Source organism: Rhinatrema bivittatum, chromosome 6 (genome assembly GCF_901001135.1).
Source record: "Rhinatrema bivittatum chromosome 6, aRhiBiv1.1, whole genome shotgun sequence".
NCBI classification, from domain to species: Eukaryota; Metazoa; Chordata; class Amphibia; order Gymnophiona; family Rhinatrematidae; genus Rhinatrema; species Rhinatrema bivittatum.
In genome coordinates this window covers 247,311,887-247,332,027 of record NC_042620.1, presented here as the reverse complement: position 1 = coordinate 247,332,027, position 20,141 = coordinate 247,311,887, and the positions used below count along the sequence as shown (strand labels likewise).

General features: G+C 48.8%; 1 protein-coding gene across 3 annotated transcripts in view; it reads right to left on the bottom strand.

Moving 5' to 3' along the window:
- The window catches only part of FTCD (formimidoyltransferase cyclodeaminase), a 296,425-nt gene that overhangs the window by 131,091 nt on the left and 145,193 nt on the right, over positions 1-20,141 (bottom strand). The window lies entirely within an intron of this gene.

Below are 20,141 nucleotides of genomic sequence, written 5' to 3'. Positions count from 1 at the left end.
AAAGCAGAGTTGCTTACCTGAAACAAGTGTTCTTCCATGACAGCAAGATGTTAGTCCTCACCTATGTGTGACATCATCAGATGGAGCCCTGTCACGGAACACTTTTGTCAAAGTTTCTAGAACTTTGACTGGCACACTGAGCATGCCCAGCATGCCACTATCCCTGTATCCAGCAGGGGTCCCCCTTCAGTCTCGTTTGTAGCAAAAGTACGAGCAAAAAATAAAATAATAAAACATAAGCGAACATAACTCCGTGGGGTGGCGGGCGGATTTCGCGAGGACTAACATCCTGCTGTCCTGGGAGAACACCTGTTACAGGTAAGCAATTCTGCTTTCTCCCAGGACAAGCAGGATGGTGGTCCTCACATATGGGTGAATAGCAAGCTACAGGATGAGTCATACGTATGAGGCCAAGCAGCACGAATATGTGCAACCTGCACAACAACTAGGGTGCTGTTGGCAAGAATGAGGCAGCCTGAAATTCACAGTGGGTCAAATTAGGATGAATTGGGTTCCTACACTGGAAACAAATTTCTTAGGACAGACTTGCCAAAGACGGAATCCTGTCGCCCAGCCTTGGCCAGGCAGTAGTGAGCTGCGAAGGTGTGGAGAGAGCTCCTTAGGGATGTGCAGACCAAAAGTTTATGTTCATAAGTCCATAAGTCGAAAGGGGGGGTCAATTTCGGTCAATATGGACATATGGAGAATTCCATAAGTTGAGTCTATGTCCATACGTGCACTTTTGGGTGCAATGAGGGTCCCGGAGCGAACGTGCGGGGAATCACGTGACGCCGCGTCACTCCGACGTGACGCCGACGTCACGTGCTCCTCGCAAAGGAGTTCAGAAATGGCGTCCTGACTCCCCGCTGGACCATCAGGGAGTTTTGGTAAGTCTTGGGGGGGGGGGATTAAGGAGGGTGAGGGTTTAAATTTTTATTTAGGATCAACAATCGCGATTTCCAATGTATTCAACATAGCTATGTTGAATAAGTTGGAAATCCGATCGTTTTCGCCTCATCACTTTTTTAAGTTAAAAAAAAAAAAATAAGTTGCGTTTTACATTTAAGTTCAAAACGAATGCACACCCCTCGAGCTCCATGACGCAGCTCTGCAGATGTCAGCAATTGGTACTGAACGGTAGTGTGCTACTGACATTGGCATTGCTCTGACTGAGTGTGCCTTCTCTCGTCCCTGTACTGGAAGGCCTGCTTTCTGGTAACAGAATGCGATGCAGTCTGTTAACCAGTTTGACAATGTGTTTGCTTGCCCACCGCATTCCCAAGTTTGTTCTTATCAAAAGAGACAAAAAGTTGGGTGGACTTCCTGTGGGCTGTAGTACGGTCTAAGTAAAATGAAAAGCACGTTTACAGTCAAAGATGTGGAGAGCTCGCTCACCTGGGTGAGCGTGAGGTCTTGGAAAGAAAGTGGGCAAGACTATAGACTGATTTAAATGGAAATCAGTTACCACCTTAGGAAAGAATTTAGGATGAGTGCAGGGAACCACTCGGTCATGGAGGAACCTTGTGTAGGGTGAATAGGTCACAAGGGCCTGTAACTCACTTACCCTGCGAACAGACATGATGGCTACTAGGAAATGTACTTTCTATGTAAGGTATCTAAGTTCACAGGAGTGCATGGGCTCAAAAGGAGTGTGCATGAGCTGTGCAAGTACGACACTGAAGTCCCATGCCACGACTGGTGGCTGTAGAGGAGGTTTAAGCTGTACTAAGCCTCTCATGAAGCGACTCTCCAGAGGTTGAGCCTTATCGGGGCATCCCCTATTCTTTGATGGAAAGCAGAGATGGCACTACGGTGCACTCAGATAGATGATGTCTGGAGACCAGATTCCGAGAGGTGCCAGAGATAATCTAACAGACTCGGTGTGGGGCAAGAAAAGGGATCCAAGCTCTTTTGTGTGCACCACAAGGTAAATTTCTTCCATTTAGAGTGGTAGGATTTCCACGTGGAAGCTTTCCGTGAAGCTACAAGGACTTGAGATATGTCACTTGAAAGGTTGAGAGGTTGTAGTATCAGCCTTTCAACATCCAGGCCGTCAGAGAGAGGGCCTGGAGATTCAGGTGGTGTAACTTGCCGTGACTCTGAGTTATGAGGTTGGGCGACGTGCTCAGACAAATGGGGTCCTGGACAGATGGTCGCAAAGTATGGGAAACCAAATTTGGCGCAACCAGTATGGGGCTATGAGAATCATTAAGCCCCGGTCCTGTTGTAGCTTCATGAGAGTCTTGCTTATTAGCAGAATCGGAGGATATGCATAAAGCAGACCTTTGATTCCAGGGTCGGGCGAAGGCATTCCTTGCTGGTGCATGCCGGACCCTGTGCAGGGAACAGAAGTTTTCCACTTTGTGGTTCTGACTGGACGCAAAGAGGTCGATGGTCGGATGACCCCACCGGTGGAAGATTCTACTCACAACTGAGGGATCCAGAGACCATTCGTGGGGTTGGAAACGCCGGCTGAGGCAGTCCAACAGTACATTCTGTGTACCCACTAGATAAGTGGCTTGCAGAAGAATGGAATGCGACAGGGCCCAGGCCCAAATCTGCGCCGCCTCCTGGCAAAGCAAATAAGAGCCTGTGCCCCCCTATTTGTTCAGGTACCACATTGCAGCTTGGTTGTCTGTTTGAATCAGGACAACTTTGTTGGAGAGGTAATCCTGAAATACATAAAGGATGTACCGCATCGCTCAAAACTCCAGAAAGTTGATTTGATGGGTCACTTCGGCTTCTGTCCAAGTCCCTTGAGTTTGAAGGCCTTGGATGTGGGCTCCCCAACCTAGGTTAGAGGCATCCGTAGTTAAGGTCACTTTGAGGAGCCGGTTGCTGGAAAGGAAGACCCACTTGTAAGTTTGCTTTGTGTGTCCACCAGGCAAGGGACAGACAAAGCTGGCTGGTTATGTGTACCATGGATGACAGTGGCTGAGTAGCATGTCGCCACTGGGATTTCAGAGTCCATTGGGTCACGCTCATGGCAAGGCGTGCCATAGGGGTGACATGGACAGTTGATGCTATGTGGTCGAGCAATCTGAGTAGCTGGCCAGCTGAGGCTCTTTTTTGACGGCGGAAAAAGCTGGGCAAGGTTGGACAGCGTAATCGCAAGGTCATTGGGTAAGAATGCTCTGGACAGTTCATGTCTAGGTCTCTATAAAGGAGAGAAGATGAGACGGTGTCAATTGTGATTTGGGGTAATTTATTAGAAATCCCAATGAGTTTAGAAGCCTTATGGTGAGACCAAGAGAGTCGAGGGCTCCTTGTTTTGGCTGGCTTTTAATAAGCCAGTCGTCCAGGTATGGAAAAACGTATATGCCTCTGCTGTGTAACTGCACAGCCACGACTGCCAGGCACTTTGTAAAGACTCAAGGCGCCGAGGCTAGGCCGAATGGTAGTACCTTGTATTGATAGTGACTGCGGCCCACCACAAATCGCAGATATTTGCAATGAGGGGAGATTGCAATATGGGTGTATGCATTTTGAAGGTCCAGAGAGCAGAACCAATCCCCTTGTTGAAGTAGAGGAAACATGGTGCCCAGGGATACCAACCTGAACCGTTCCTTGTGAAGAAATGTATTCAAGGCATGGAGGTCCAGAATAGGCTAGAGGTCGCCAGTCTTTTTTGGAATAAGGAAATATCTAGAGTAGAACCCTTTTCCCTGATGATTCGGTGGAACTGGTTCCATGGCTCTGACCAACAGTAGGGTTGAGAGCTCTGATTCGAATTTTCCTGTGTGGTCGTCCCAACTCCAGGAAGGATTGGGTGGGAAGTCCAGGGGTATTTTTGAAAAATTTAGACGGTAGCGGTAGGTTACAATGGACAGTACCCACTGGTCCATGGTGATTGGATGCCAATTTGTTGCAAAGTAGCACAGAAGGCCCCCCACTGGAATATGGCTGCTGCTGTCTGGGAAAGTGTCAAAATCCAGATGCGTGGCCAGCTTGTGGAGCTGGCTGTAGTCTAGATGTTCTAGTTTGGTGCACATGTCCCCTCTGAGGTGCCCGAGCCGGCCATGCACGGGATGCAGGAGGGTGATATCTGCATGGCCTGTAGAATTGTTTCTTGGGTTCTCTACGCGTGGTCCTGCGAGCTATGGAGGGAACATCTGGGAGACAGTTGACAACTGGTGCAGGGTCTCATGATGGTCCTTTAACTGGACCACTGCATCCTGGATCTTATCCCCAAACAGGTTCTCTCCAGTACAGGGTAGATCTGCCAGTTTGACCTGCATTTCCAGGTGTAGGTCTAAGGCTTTAAGCCAGACCCAGCGTCTAGCACTGATGCCTGCTACCAAGACTCTGGATGCTGTTTCCAAAGAATCGTAAGGAAATAACAAAATGGTGGATGCCACAAAGGAGTCTTTTTCAATTTTTAATCATGGAGACGTAAAGTATCATGTACAAGTGCCCGACTCTGGCCGAGTTTCGCCACCAATGGTGGCTGCCTCAGGGGGTTATGAATCAAAGAAAAGTGTTCAGGTGATGGTCCGAATAAAATCCACTGTATACATATATCTATTGTTTATGCACCAACACGGTTCGTCTCCTCTCGTTAAAAAGCAAAGGCTTATTTCCTCACGGCTTCACTGGATCGCCTACCTTGTTGCTTTTTGGGTTCAAAAGAATCGTAGGCAGCTCTGACTTCATGTTTACCTGCTTCCATTCCTTGTTGTAGGATAGAGGACAAGGCTTCTTGTTGTTGCTGTGGTAGTGTCTCTGCAATCTCTTGGACTTGTTTCCAGAGATTTCTATTATATTGGGTCATGTCTAGTTGATATGCTGCAATTCACGATATTAACATGGACCCTTGGAAAATCCTTTGTCCTAACGCATCCAATGCTTTCTGTTCCTTACCGGGATGGGCAGAGGAATGTGGATGTGACCTTTTAGCCTTTTTCTGAGTTGATTCCACAACCACAGAGTGGTGGGGCAGCTGACTCTTTTGAAAACATGGGGCTTGTTGAACCAGGTAGGTAGCATCTGTCTTTTTATTGACTGGGGGTACCGTACCTTGATGTTCCCACAGGTGGTGCATGAGGTCCAAAAGAACTTCATGTACCAGTATTGCCATTATTTCTTTTGGAGCATCTACAAATTGTAAGACCTCCAACATTTTATGGCGAGCATCTTTCTTCATGACCAGTGTAAAAAGTATAGTCTCAGACATCTCTTTGACAAAACTGGCAAAGGAGAGGTCTTCTGGAGGAGATCTTCACCATTCCTCCGGTGGTGAAGGCTCTGAGAGTAAGTCCTCGAATGTCCGTGATGAATCATCTGAGGATGCATCGCCCCCATGGATTATAGGGACTTTTGCCTTCTCCTGGTGGAGCTCCCAATGGAGGAACCGATAGCCCCAATGGCCCTGGTATGGCCTCCGGCATCAATGGTTCCCATAGAGGGATGTGGCCAGGAATCGATCCTTCTTCCTCCAAGGAACCCGGTACTGGAATCGGGACCTGTGGAGGCCTCGATGGACGACTCTATGCCAGCTTGTCCAGTGGCAGAGGAGTCGATAAGGCACTGATGAGCGTATCGAGGTGCTCGAGGAGTGGTGCCACCATCGAGGGAGCAGGTTCCGGGGCCGGTATGGGGGCTGGCGCCGGTGGCAATTGGAAGCCTCGTAGGGCTTTCAGCACTGCCTCTTGGACCATGCGGTCTAATTCCTCCTGGGAAGCTGGCATGGGTGGTACGATGATCGAGATAGGAGGCAGGCTAGGCATCACTGGAGCCTCCATGGGGGCCCGTGGAGGCTTGGTGCCTGGCACCGGTATCGGTGGGGAATGCCATGGGGTTCCTCTTCACAGGCCATCTTCACAGGCGGCTCTATGGAAGCCGATGCCGCTGCGGTATCAGTGCCAGCACCAGTCGGGGATGCCCATCGGTGCCGGTGTCGATGTTTCCCTTGGTGCTCGGTCCGGTCTTTCCCCGGCACCGAGGACGATGACACCAATGTCCTCAATGGAGTAGGTGATGGACGGTCACCCTGTCCATGGTGCTCCTGGCGAATCGTCTCCGAGGTTGATGGATCCTCCACGGTCGGTGGCGCTTGAACTGGCATCATTGGAGCAGTCTGCTTTGAAGAAAACTGCTCCATTTTGTCCAGACGAGCGTGACAGCCTTTGGGGGTCACTTGTGCACAACTAGGGCATCGACGAATGTCGGGCGAAGGGCCTAAGCACAAAACACATACTTCATGTGGGTCCGTTTTGGACATGGTCCTTGGACACTCGGGACATTTTCTAAACCCGGTCGCCATGTTAAAATTTGGCAGGCACACGGTCAGTGACCATCGGGCACCGAAGCGGTAAGCCACAGGGAACCGACCGCAAGTATTGGTAAAACACTTACCGAGCATTGGAGGGAACAGAGTGTGATGGGGTCCCTAGTGAGGGATTTTTTGAGAAGATAAACTTCAAATAGTTCCGTGAGGAAAATTGTGAGAAATTTCTCACAGAGCTCCTAAACTGCGAGGCAACTGCTGCATGGAAAAAAAAGAGACTGAAGAGGGACCCCTGCTGGCTGCAGGGTTAGTGGCTTGCTGGGCATGCTTAGTGTGCCAATCAAAGTTCTAGAAACTTTGACAAAAGTGTTCCGTGTCAGAGCTCTATCTGATGATGTCACCCATATGTGAGGACTACCATCCTGCTTGTCCTGGGAGAAAATATTTTCTCTTATTAGTTTTAAATGTATTACCCAGTAACTTCATCATGTGTTTCCTGGTTTTTGTACTTTTCAAAAGAGTAAACAACTGATTAACTTTTACTTGTTCCATTCCACTCATTATTTTATAGGCCTCTATCATATCTCCCCTCAGCTGTCTCTTCTCCAAGCTAAAGAGCCCTAATCTCTTTAGCCTTTGTTCATAGGGGAATTGTTCCATTCCATTTAGCATCTTGGTCGCCCTTCTCTGTACCTATTCTAATTGTGCTATATCTTTCTTGAGATTTGGTGACCAGAACTGAATACAATACTCATGATGAGGTCGCAGCATGGAGCGATACAGAGGCATTATGATATTCTCTGTTTTATTCTTCAGTCCTTTTCTAATAATCCCTAGCATTCTATTTGCTTTCTTGGCTGCTACTGCACACTGAGCAGAAGATTTCAACATATTTTCAACGATGTCACCTAGAACCTTTTCCTAAGTAATGACTCTTAATGTGGAACCTTGCATTTTGTAGCAATAATTTGAGTTACTCTTCCCTAACTGTATCACTTTGCACTTGTCTACATTAAATTTCATTTGCAATTTGAATGCCCAGTCTCCCAGTTTTGCAATGTCCTTTTGCAATTTCACACAATCCTCTTCGGATTTGACAACTTTGAATAATTTTGTGCCATTGGTAAATTTGATCACTTCACTTATTGTTCCCCTTTCCAGATCATTTATAAATATATTAAAAAACATCGGTCCCAGAACAGATCCCTGGGGCACTCCACTATTCACCGTTTTTCATTATTAAAATTTACCATTTAGACCTGCTTTCTGTTTTCTATCTTTTAACCAATTGGCAATCCACAATCAGACACTGCCACCTATCCCATGTCTATCTAATTTCCTAAGTCTCTCATGAGGGCTTTGTTAAATGCTTTCTGGAAATCCAGATACACTATATCAACTAGCTCACCTTTAGCCACAAGTTTATTTAGGCCTTCAAAAAATGTAGCAAATTTGTGAGGCAAGACTGTAAGTGATATTATGGAAGGACAATCAGGAAAGATTTGTCTTTTTGAGGATTATACCAGCATCTGCAATAGGGTAGACACCCAAGAACATATGGAAAACATAAGGAGGGATCTAGCTTTCTGGAAATCCAGATACACTATATCAACTGGCTCACCTTTAGCCACATGTTTATTTAGGCCTTCAAAAAATGTAGCACATTTGTGAGGCAAGACTTCCCCTTGACTAAATCCTTGGCTTTGTCAATTTACAAAAGTCATTTACCCAGATTAAGTGTATTTAACCTGGGTAAAACCTATTGTCGACAACATGAAAATGAGTGATAGCACTGTACATGCTGTTAAGTGTTATTGACTTCAAGAATTCTATTATTTTACAGATGTCGGTTTTAAGTCAGATTTGGAGTAAGAAAATGAATAATCACCTCTGAGGAAGATACAATTTCGAAACATGGCCATGTTGGGATTTTTTGATGAGTATCAGGACTTTTCGACTAACTTCAGCATTTGAATGGTTCTTATTAAGATAAGTACTTATGTTTATGAAAAACAGTGATGTTCAAAGAGAATTGATTGGATTAAAAGTATTTTTTACTTTATATATGCATAAGGTTTTTAGAAGCAATTTTACCTGCAACAAAAAAATGGGATGGTGCATTGATGATTAAAATCATGGCCCAGTAAAACCAGGTGTGGTAGGAGATCCATCTATTAAATTAGCCACTCTCACCTACAAAAATGTATTGTGTATAGTTGCAGTTGCAGATGGGCAGATATACAATTGACATTTGAGAGTGTTAATTTAATAGAGTGATATTGAGTACATTCTCATTGTGGAGAATTTTTGATACAGTTTGTCCCAAATTAACATGACATTTGCAAGGAAAACGTAAAGTAAAAGTGGCACCTAGAGCCAAAACCTTCTGCCGCTTCATAAGGAACAATCTAAGAATCTATGCAATTACTGTGTGGTTCTTGCAACATTAGGAAAAATCAATACTTTACTGCCTAAAAAGGAACAAGATTCAGTACGAAAATACATTTTAAGTGTCCACTCTTTATCAGGTTCTAAAACATAAACCACCATTAAGGTGGCATGGGTCTTCACTTCCAGCTGGAAGTTTTGCAAAAGAGCAATTACTAGGGATGTGCAGAGGGTACTGATTCATCCGATTCGGTATTCGTATTCATCGGCGGGCAAATACGTTGCATTCGTTCAATGGCGCTCCTGATACGTTGATACATGCATTCGTTTTCCGGTTCCCATTAAAGTCAATAGGGGAAGTATTTGCAGCCTATTTTTGGCTGCAGAATTGGGATTTTATTATCAATTTTCATGAAACTTCTGGGGAGCAATCATCAGAACAACAAAAGAGCTCCAAGGTACTTAGACTGTGGCAAAGTGGCACCAAAGTGGCATGAATAGCCTAAGGTACTTTAAAGGGGCAAAGGGGTACCAGGAGTGGCAAGAAGAGTGCTTTAACAGAGGTGCAAAGCAGCAGCAAGAGTGTCAAAAACACACCACAGCTTCAAAAGAGAGCACCGATAACAGATGCATGAACCCTCGAAGGCAGCACGACAGGCAAAGCGGCAAGACAAGTGGCATCAACATCCTACAGCACAAGGAAGGGGAAACATAGCAAGCAGAAATACTAGCACCAACACACTGAGCAACTATGATAGTGGCCAGAACACCACAAGGAGTTGAGTGAGTCATCTGGTGTATGGCAGCAAGGCTCAGAGGCAGAGGCTAGATACAGGCTGGCTACACCCGGGGAGAGTTCCCTTTCCTTTGTGCAGGAAAGGGCTTCCTAGAATGGGTTCACCCCTAAAGTGGGGTGTTTCCGTTGGCATCTAGTGAGCTCTCGCTGGTCTTTTAAAATCTGGTGGAGTTAGCAAATATACAAACGAAAATTTTCAAGGCCGAGGCAGAGGAGGTTTCCATGTAAACAATGGTTCCGTTAGCAAATATACAAACGAAAATTTTCAAGGCCGAGGCAGAGGAGGTTTCCATGTAAACAACGGTTCAACATGGGTCAGAGGGTAGATACAGGCTGGCTGCACTTGGGGAGAGTTCCCTTTCCTTTGTGCAGAAAAGGGCTCCCTAGAATGGGTTCACCCTTAGACCTCCTGCAGTCGAATCCTGTTGCCATACGGCCGGCGCAATTTTGCGCAAAATGGCGCCACAAAATGGCGCCGGACGTACGGCAACACGATTTGACTGCAGGAGGTCGTTCCGGATCCCCGCTGGACTTTTGGCAAGTCTTGTGGGGGTCAGGAGGCCCCCCCAAGCTGGCCAAAAGTCCCTGGGGGTCCAGCGGGGGTCCGGAACGACCTCCTGCAGTCGAATCGTTTTTCCGTATGGAAAAACGATTCACGGTAGATCGTTCCGGACCCCCGCTGGACTTTTGGCAAGTCTTGTGGGGGTCAGGAGGCCCCCCCAAGCTGGACAAAAGTCCCTGGGGGTCCGGGAGCGATCTCCTACGCTCCTGCCATCGGGGGACAAAAAAACAAAATGGCGCCAGCGCTACCTTTGCCCTGTCATATGACAGGTCAAACGTAGCGCCGGTGCTATTTCTACAACGCACGGAGGTCCGAGAGTGAAAGATCACTCCGGGACCCTTCCTCTGGACCCCAGGTAATTTAAGGCATTTTGGGGGGGTTCGGGAGGGTGGGGGATTTATTTTAAAGGGTCGGGGTGGGTTTTAGGGTTGTTTTAGTGTGCCGGTTTTCCCGCCCTCCCCCTTCCCCTCCCCCTTCCCCCGATTTACGATTTTTGACGATAAATCGGGGGAATTGTTATTGTATCGCGGCTCTAATGATTTTTGACAATTTAAAATATATCGGACGATATTTTAAATCGTCAAAAAACGATTCACATCCCTAGTCTGGACAGTGGACGGACAGGCACAGTGTTAGAGGTAAGGCCCTGGTAGGGATGTACGGCCTGGACAGTGGATGGACAGGCACAGCATTTCAGGTCAGGCCCTAGTAGGGACATATGGCCTGGACAGTGAACAGACAGGCACAGCATTTCAGGTCAGGTACATGTGCTGTAGTGCTTATATTATCTGGAGCATAGGAGGCAGTTGGAGCTGCTGCAAGGCTTTCAATTGCTTTTATTCATCTTGCCATTCACAGGGAAAATTTGGAAACCCAAGCAAAGGCAGGTTTACTTTCAAAAACACTAGCATTTTCATCAACTCTGGTGCCAGCCTTGAGCGGTGAGGGCTCATGATATTCCCTGTTATTGAAAATATATGTTCACTGGGCACACTGGTTGGTGGACATGACAGATATCGCTGAGCCACTTTGGCTAGGTGTGGCCAAACAGTGGACTTGTGTGCCCAATATGCCAGCGGATCTGTCTGCATGTTCTCTGTCGGCTCTGAGAGATACCGTGTCACTGACAGCTGTGCTGGTGTGTCCTTTGCTTGGGTAGACTGATGTCAGCTGCTTTCTCTCTAGCCCGTAGCACAACAGATGAATCTTTATGGGCAACATGCCTTTGGCGTTCTGAAGTGGAGGAGGAGGAGGTACTAGCTGTCACTGACAGAATGCTGCTCCAGCTTGGGCTACCACAACTCTCTGAAGTGCCCACTGTTTCCACCTCTGCTTCACGCCTAATCTGTCTCTGTGTATGGTGCTCCTGTTCACAGACTTTTAATAACAGCAGGTCCTTCACCAATAAGAGGCAATCATACTGTAGGGCGAGTTTCCCTTTCACACGGGTTCACAGACTGTGGCGAGCATGTATGTGTTCTGTTCTGTTAAAGGCCTTAATCTCTCTTCCACCTGCTGCTGCAAAATATCCAGACAATGCAGCACCTCAAGTGTCATTCCCTCTTCCTGTTTAAAGGCCTCCAAATGTTCATCCAGGAGATGAACTATAGGGATGATGTCAGCCAAGGTGGCACTTCTGGAACTTAGCTCCTCCGTGACATCCTTGAAGGGTTGCAGGATTTTTAGCTGCTGACTCATGACTAACCAATCATGATGCCCTAGGGGATTCTGCACACCTGTCCATTGTCCCAGAAAGTTCATGAAGGGGTGTCTTCAGCTCCACTAACCTCTCGAGCATCATAAAGGTGGGATTTCACCAGGTGGCAATGTCTTGAATGAGACGCTTGTGAGGCATCTCCAAATCAGTCTGCTTTTGTCAGAGAACCTGCCCCGCCTTCACACTTCTGTGGAAGTGCGCGGCTATGTTCCGGCACTTCTGTATTAACCTATGCAGGTATTCATTCTCTTGGAATCCAACCCCAGAGCTGACTTCACTACCAGGTGCAGAGTGTGTGCAAAACATCAAATGTTCTTAAAGTGCCTGACGTTTATTGCCTTAACTATGTTTAGAACATAAGAACATAAGAAAACACCATACTGGGTCAGACCAAGGGTCCATCAAGCCCAGCATCCTGTTTCCTACAGTGGACAATCCAGGCCACAAGAACCTGGCAAGTACCCAAAAACCAAGTCTATTCCATGTAAACATTGCTAATGGCAGTGGCTATTCTCTAAGGGGCGGATTTTCAGAGCCCTGCTCGCCTAAATCCGCCCAAAACCGGGCGGATTTAGGCGAGCAGGGCCCTGCGCGCCGGTAAGCCTATTTTACATAGGCCTACTGGCGCGCGCAGAGCCCCGGGACTCGCGTAAGTCCCGGGGTTCTCCGAGGGGGGGCGTGTCGGGGGCGTGTCGGGGGGCGGGCCCAGTCGTCGCGGCGTTTCGGGGGCGTGTCGGCAGCGTTTTGGTGGCAGGTACGGGGGCGTGGCTACGGCCCGGGGCGGTCCGGGGGCATGGCCGCGCCCTCCGTACCCGCCCCCAGGTCGCGGCTCGGCGCACAGGAGGCCCGCTGACGTGCGGGGATTTACGCCTCCCGGAGGGAGGCGTAAATCCCCCAACAAAGGTAAAGGGGGGGCTTAGACAGGGCCGGGTGGGTGGGTTAGGTAGGGGAAGGGAGGGGAAGGTGAAGGGAGGGCAAAAGGAAGTTCCCTCCGAGGCCGCTCAGATTTCGGAGCGGCCTTGGAGGAAATGGGGGTAGGCTGCGCGGCTCGGCGCGCGCCGGCTATACAAAATCGATAGCCTTGCGCGCGCCGATCCAGGTTTTTAGCAGATATGCGCGGCTCCGCGCGTATCTACTAAAATCCAGCGTACTTTTGTTTGCGCCTGGAGCGCAAACAAACGTAGGCCTATTCGCGGAGTATGAAAATCCGCCCCTAAGTGAACTTAATAGCAGGTAATGGACTTCTCCTCCAAGAACTTATCCAATCCTTTTTTAAACACAGCTATACTAACTGCACTAACACATCCTCTGGCAACAAATTCCAGAGTTTAATTGTGCGTTGAGTAAAAAAGAACTTTCTCCAATTAGTTTTAAATGTGCCCCATGCTAACTTCATGGAGTGCCCCCTAGTCTTTCTACTATCTAAAAGAGTAAATAACCGATTCACATCTACCCGTTCTAGACCTCTCATGATTTTAAACACCTCTATCATATCCCCCCTCAGTCGTCTCTTCTCCAAGCTGAAAAGTCCTAACCTCTTTAGTCTTTCCTCATAGGGGAGTTGTTCCATTCCCCTTATCATTTTGGTAGCCCTTCTCTGTACCTTCTCCATCGCAATTATATCTTTTTTGAGATGCGGCGACCAGAATTGTACACAGTATTCAAGGTGCGGTCTCACCATGGAGCGATACAGAGGCATTATGACATTTTCCGTTTTATTCACCATTCCCTTTCTAACAATTCCCAACATTCTGTTTGCTTTTTTGACTGCCGCAGCACACTGTACCGACGATTTCAATGTGTTATCCACTATGACACCTAGATCTCTTTCTTGGGTTGTAGCACCTAATATGGAACCCAACATTGTGTAATTATAGCATGGGTTATTTTTCCCTATATGCATCACCTTGCACTTATCCACATTAAATTTCATCTGCCATTTGGATGCCCAATTTTCCAGCCTCACAAGGTCTTCCTGCAATTTATTACAATCTGCTTGTGATTTAACTACTCTGAAAAATTTTGTGTCATCTGCAAATTTGATTACCTCACTCGTCGTATTTCTTTCCAGATCATTTATAAATATATTGAAAAGTAAGGGTCCCAATGTTTGTACCATTGTCTGTGACAAAGAACCCTGCATGAGGATTCCTGTCTCACTGGTGTAGTTGCCAGGCCTCCAGCATCGGGCTGATGCATGTTAGAATATTGGCTTCGGTATGGGCCTGGTCCATCAGGTGGGTGTGTAGTAAAGCCCACCTCCACCCTGTTACTTGTTCAGTAATAGAGCTGCTGCCTGCCCCTGCCTCAGCCAGGTCCCACCAGTGTGCTGTCAGGGAGAGGTAAGAGTGTGCAGCATTCATGGCGGTCCAGATATCGCAGGTGAAATGTACACCCCCCTCTGCCTTAGCTAGCAGCGCTTGGATGCAACTGCGGCACTGCTTGTACAGGCTGGGGAGGATATTTCTGCTAAATGTGGTTCTGGAGGGGACTTTGTAATTTGGAACTACGACCTTCAGAAAATGCTTGAAATCCACATTCTCCACTAACTGCAAGGGCTGGTCATCAAGGGCAATCATTTCCCCAATGCTCCTGGTTACAACTTTTGAGACTGCCTGCCTCCTACCCCGGGATAGCGTTACCACACTCCACATCATTTCCTCCATGGTGGGTTGTCACTTCTGCCACATGTCAGGGGGTTGCTGGCCTGCCATCTGACTGCTAGAAGGGGATTAGGGTGTGGGCTGACTCTACTGCTTTTCAACCACTTTATGCTGCTTGGAAGGGGTCCCCTGACTGGTACTGCCACCATCCCTAGATGGCAGTACTCTTGTTGGGTGTTGCCTCTTCATATGATGCGTCATGCCAAAATTAGATAGAAGTCCCATTTGCTTGCCTATGCTAATAGCCCTGCCAAAGTAATTATACCGAGCAAAACGCAGGTCCTCCGTCACTTTAAAGTGGCTCCAGATCGCAGATGTCTTTCGTGATCCTCCCTTCTCTATAGCCTTGGGGATGGATGCTGACACTGGAGCTGAAGTCGTGGGTGCACCCTGAGAAGTGATGCCAGGGGCCTCAGCCACCCTCTGTGCCTACGCTGACTGCTCTTCCTCATCAGTTTCATCTCTCCCCTGCTGCACTGAAGTGGAGGCTAAGACAGGACTAACTGATTCTCCTAAAACTTCATCAGCTATTACTTCTTCCGTTTCTGGTGAGAATCCCACACAAGATGATTGTTCATCTGAATCAGACGCAAACAGTGCCTGCGCTACATTGTCAATGCTTAGTCGAGACTTCTGTCCCACTGCTGCTTTTGGGTGTCGACATTTTGTCTGGCATGACTCAGCCTTCCCTTCCCTCACCTCCAAAACTACAGGGTCAAAAACAGGTGGTGGCGATGCATCATGTTTAGATTTAGTTTTTTTCCGGATGGAACTGCCTGCCCCTCCAAAGATTTTAGATTGCAACAGGTCCCTTTTTAACTTTAATGGGGGACTGGCTCTAGTGCCTTTTGAAGTGCCTCCTCTGCCATTCCTAATCACTCGACCATATCTAGCTTTCCCTGACATTATGGATTTAATGACACTGCCTAGTGCCTACTGGCTGCCCATTGTCACAGTGTCTTGCTATGCACTAATGTAATGTGTGTGGTGTGCACACATACAGCTTGCTTGTAACTACAAAAGAAGCAGACTGGGGATTTCACTGCACAGACTTTCCCAATAATAAACTTGAGTCTGCTAAGCTACCCAGTGCGCACTGTCACACTGCCTTGCTATGCACTAATGTTATGTGTGTGGTGTGCACACACAGAGCTTGCTTGTAAGCACAAAAGAAGAAGACTGGGGATTTCACTGCACAGACTGTCCCAATAATAAACTTGAATCTGCTAAACTGCCAGCCCACTGGTACTGATGCCCGGTGCACAGAGAGACTGAGTGCGTTCAATTAAACAAATTCAGTTTAAAAAAACTGGAATTGTTGGCACAGCAGGAAAATCGATGAAATATATTTTCCAATGGAAGTTATAGCAAACTAACTAAAAATTGAATATATCTCTCCCACCCACAACACCCAAATGGTGCTTGCTTGCAGCCTAGCCCAGATGGTGAATTAAACAAAATGGCACTGCTAGCAGCTTCTCTCCCTGGCACAGACAAACCGTCTCAGATCACCTAAATAAACTGCTTAAAAAACAAACAGGGCTAGCTGGCACAGGCACTGCAGCCAAATAAAGAATAAATATCTTTTTCTCTTGGCTCTCTGCCCAGGAGGTAGCTTGGGAGCGAAGAAAATGAGCCTTGATGCCTGCTGGAGGCATACGACCAGAACTTATGTAGGCAGAAGAGATTGCATCCTTCAACCACCATGCAATGGTGGTTTTGGAAGCCTTGCAGCCTCTCTTGGGTCCACGCCATAGAACAAAGAGATGGTCTGTTAGGCGAAAAGGATTAGTCGCTTCAAAATAGTGCATGAGGACCCTTTTTACGTCAAGTCGCTTGAGCTCTCGAGGACTGTCATCTGGGAAGCATGGGAGCTCTACTGAATGATTCAGATGGAAAGCGGAAACTTCCTTGCGTAAGAAAGCTGGTGCCGTGTGCAAGGAAACTCCCGAATCCGTAAAACGGAGGGAGGACTCCCTGCAAGACAAGGCTTGCAGTTCCGAGATCCAGCGAGCTGAGCAAATGGCTACCAGGAACACAGTCTTGAGAGTGAGATCCTTGAGGGTGGCGCTGAGGAGAGTTTCGAATGGTGGGCCACCAAAAACCCGGAGGACCAAATTTAGATTCCAGGATGGACACAAAGAGTGGACCGGAGGCCTGACATATTTCACCCCTTGCAAAATCCGGACAATATCAGGATGGGAAGAGAGATGAATTCCATTCGAATGACACACAAGGGACCTGAGGACCGCTACTTGGACCTTCAGGGAATTGTAGACCAGCCCCTTCTCCAAGCCTTTCTGCAGGAAGGAGAGGACGTTGGAAATGGAAGCATGGCGGGGAAAAACATCCATGGCGACACACCAAGTTTCAAAGACTTTCCAGACACGAACATATGCAATGGATGTAGATGGTTTACGAGCCTGAAGGAGGGTGGAAATAACCTCGTCCGGGAACCCACGCCTTCTCAACCTGCGCCGTTCAAAAGCCATGCCACATGACAGAAGCGATCTACCCGGTCGAAAAATTCCAGTCCTTGTCAGAGGAGGTTCAGGAGATGAACCAGCTGTAGGGGACCGTCCACTGCCATGTTGATCAGATCTGCAAACCATGGCCTTCAAGCCCATTCTGGAGCTACCAGAATTACTGGACCCTGATGGAGTTCTATCTTCCGGAGGACCTTCCCCACCAGTGGCCATGGTGGGAACACGTAGAGCAGGAGGTTCCGTGGCCATGGAAGGACCAGGGCATCTACCCCCTCTGCGCTGTGCTCCCTCCTGCGACTGAAGAAGCGTGGGGCTTTCGCATTCCGTTGTATGGCCATCAGATCCAGGTGGGGGGTCTCCCATCTTTGCACCAGGAGCTGCATTGCTTCTTGGGAGAGTTCCCACTCTCCTGGATCCAAGCGCTGGCGACTTAAGAAGTCTGCTTGCACATTGTCCACCCCCGCAATGTGGGAGGCCGCCAGGCAGGACAGATGGGACTCCGCCCATACCATCAACTTGTCTGTCTGTCTCTCGGGAGACATGCCAACTTCTGGTGCCTCCCTGGAGGTTGATGTATGCCACTGTCGTCACGTTGTCTGAGAGAATTCGCACCTCTCGCCCTTGTAGCAAGGGGAGGAAATGTTTTAGCGCCAGACGAACCGCCCTGGTCTCCAGATGATTGATATGCCAAGTTGCCTGGATGGACAACCATTGCCCCTGAGTAGACTGCCTCCTGCATACCGCTCCCCAGCTGGAGAAGCTGGCGTCCGTGGTAACAATCACCCACTGTGGGATCTCCATGTCTACTCCTTGCAAGAGGTGATCCAGGCTGAGCCACCAGAGCAGGTTGCATCTGGTCGAGTCTGCAAGCGGAAGAGGAGCCTGAAACTCCTATGACACAGGCTTCCAGCGAGAAAGTAACACCTGCTGCAACAGGCGCATATGGGCAAAAGCTCACGACACTAAGTCTATAATTGATGCCATGGAGCCCAGCACTTGGAGGTAGTCCCAGGCTGTGGGTAGAGAGAGATCCATGAAGCGTTGCAGTTGAGTAATGAGAGAGTCTGCCCGATCCTGATGTAGGGAGACTTTCCCCTGTCTGGTGTTGAAGTGGGCGCCTAGGAAGTCGATTGTTTGTGAGGGGGTGAGATGGCTCTTGGTGAGGTTGACGACCCAACCCAGGGAGCGTAGGAGATGCAGCACCCTGTCGACAGCTTGTTGGCACAGATCCCGGGACTTCACCCGGATGAGACAGTCGTCCAGGTAAGGGTGAACTAGGATCTCCTCTTTTTGGAGAGCCGCAGCTACCACCACCATCACCTTGGTGAACGTCCGTGGCACTGTCGCCAGCCCGAATGGCAGAGCCTGGAATTGGAAATGCTGTCCCAGAATCTTGAAGCGAAGGAAGCGCTGATGTGCTTGAAGAATGGGAATATGCAGATAAGCTTCCCTCAAGTCTAAGGAAGCTAGAAACTCTCCTTTGTGGACTGCCGCGATCATGGAGCGTAAAGTTTCCATCCAGAAGTGTGGGATCTTGAGGGCCCCGTTGACCATTTTGAGGTCTAGGATAGGACGGAAGTCCCCCTCCTTCTTGGGAACCACAAAGTAGATGGAGTAGTGGCCTGACCCTTGCTCCGGCAAGGGCACAGAGATGATGGCCCCCAAGCTCAGGAGCCGATCCAGCGTGTGCCTCACTATGTCATGCTTCTTCACCGGACCACAGGGGGAGAAGACGAATCGGTCTCTTAGGCGCTGAGCAAATTCTAATGCATAGCCGTGCTTTAATGCATAGCCGTGCTTTAGAATAGAATTTCGTGGCCACAGACAGTCCTTGGACTGTCTGTGGCCACGAAAGGAATGGGAGCAGGACTGCAAACGGGAGGAGGCTGGTCTCTGAGGAGCTGGTCTGGACTGACGAAAGCGGCGCTGTCCCCTGAAGCAGTAACGCATGGAGCCGAAAGTCCTGGAACTCTGAGGTCGATCCTCGGGCAACTTATGCACCTTATTCTCTCCAAGGGACTGGATGAGTTGTTCCAGCTCGTCTCCAAAAAGCAATTTTCCTTTAAAAGGCAAGGAGCCCAGCCAAGCTTTGGAGGAAGAATCCGCCGACCAATTGCGAAGCCAAAGCAGGCATCTAGCGGAGACGGCAGAGGCCATGGACCTAGCTAGGACTTGGAGGAGATCATAGAGAGCATCCGCCCCGTATGCAATCATTGCCTCCAGGCGGTCTGCTTGTCGTGCTTCGTCAGGGGGAAGCTCTTGAGCACCTAGCAATTGTTGCATCCAATGAAGCCCTGCTCGTTGCATGAGAGAGCTGCAGACTGCCACTCGGTCCCCCAGAGCAGAAACTTCGAAGATTCTCTTCAAATACATCTCAAGCTTGCGATCCTGGATGTCTTTTAGTGCGGTGCCGCCAGTGACCGGGATAGTTGTCCTTTTTGTGACCGCGGACACCGATGCATCAATGCTGGGCGCCTTGAGGAGATCCAAAGATTCTTCAGGGAATGGGTACAGTTTGTCCATCGCTCTGCAGACCCTGAGGGACCCATCAAGAACATCCCACTCTCTTGACAACAACTGAAAAAGTCTGTGATGGAAAGGAAAAGTTTTCGCTGGGGGACGAAGACCCGCCAGGAGAGGGTCCCCCTTCATCCCGGTCACACCAGGCCCCGCAGACTATTGTGGGGCCTCAATATCTAGTTCCTTGAGGACTTGAGGAATGAGCGGATCCAATTCATCCCTCTGAAAGAGTTGTAAAATGCAGGGATCATCCCCTTCCAGTAGTGGGATCGGATCATCCAAGTCTGGATCAGGATGTTGAGGGGGGGGGGTCTGGGTTGGCCGGATGGGAGACCACCCACACTCGAGAGGGTCCCAGAGGGATTCCTGGAGGTTGTGTGACCCCTGCTCCTGGGAACTGTGTGGTCTCTAACCCTGGGAGCACAGGAGGATCCGGTACCTGGACGAGATCTGGCAAATCCCCACTCCCTTGAAGCCAGGGCATTTTTGGAGGAGAGGGAGCTGCTGCATCTTGAGAGAGCCTTGCTAAGTAAGCATTATGCATTAGCAAAATGAACTCGGTAGAAAATGGAACCGGGGGGGGGGGGGGGGGGGGGCCGCAGGAGGTACGACATTCGACTGCCCCGCTGTTAAATTACTATCGGGAGGGCTCACTGGTGTCAGAATCGGTGGAGGAAATGAAGATCCGGAGTCATCAATCAAATCGGTAGGAGTAGGAGCAGGCAGCTCCGAATTCAAGATGGCCACCGTTCCCCCTTCAGAAAGGGACGGAGCCGACCTCTC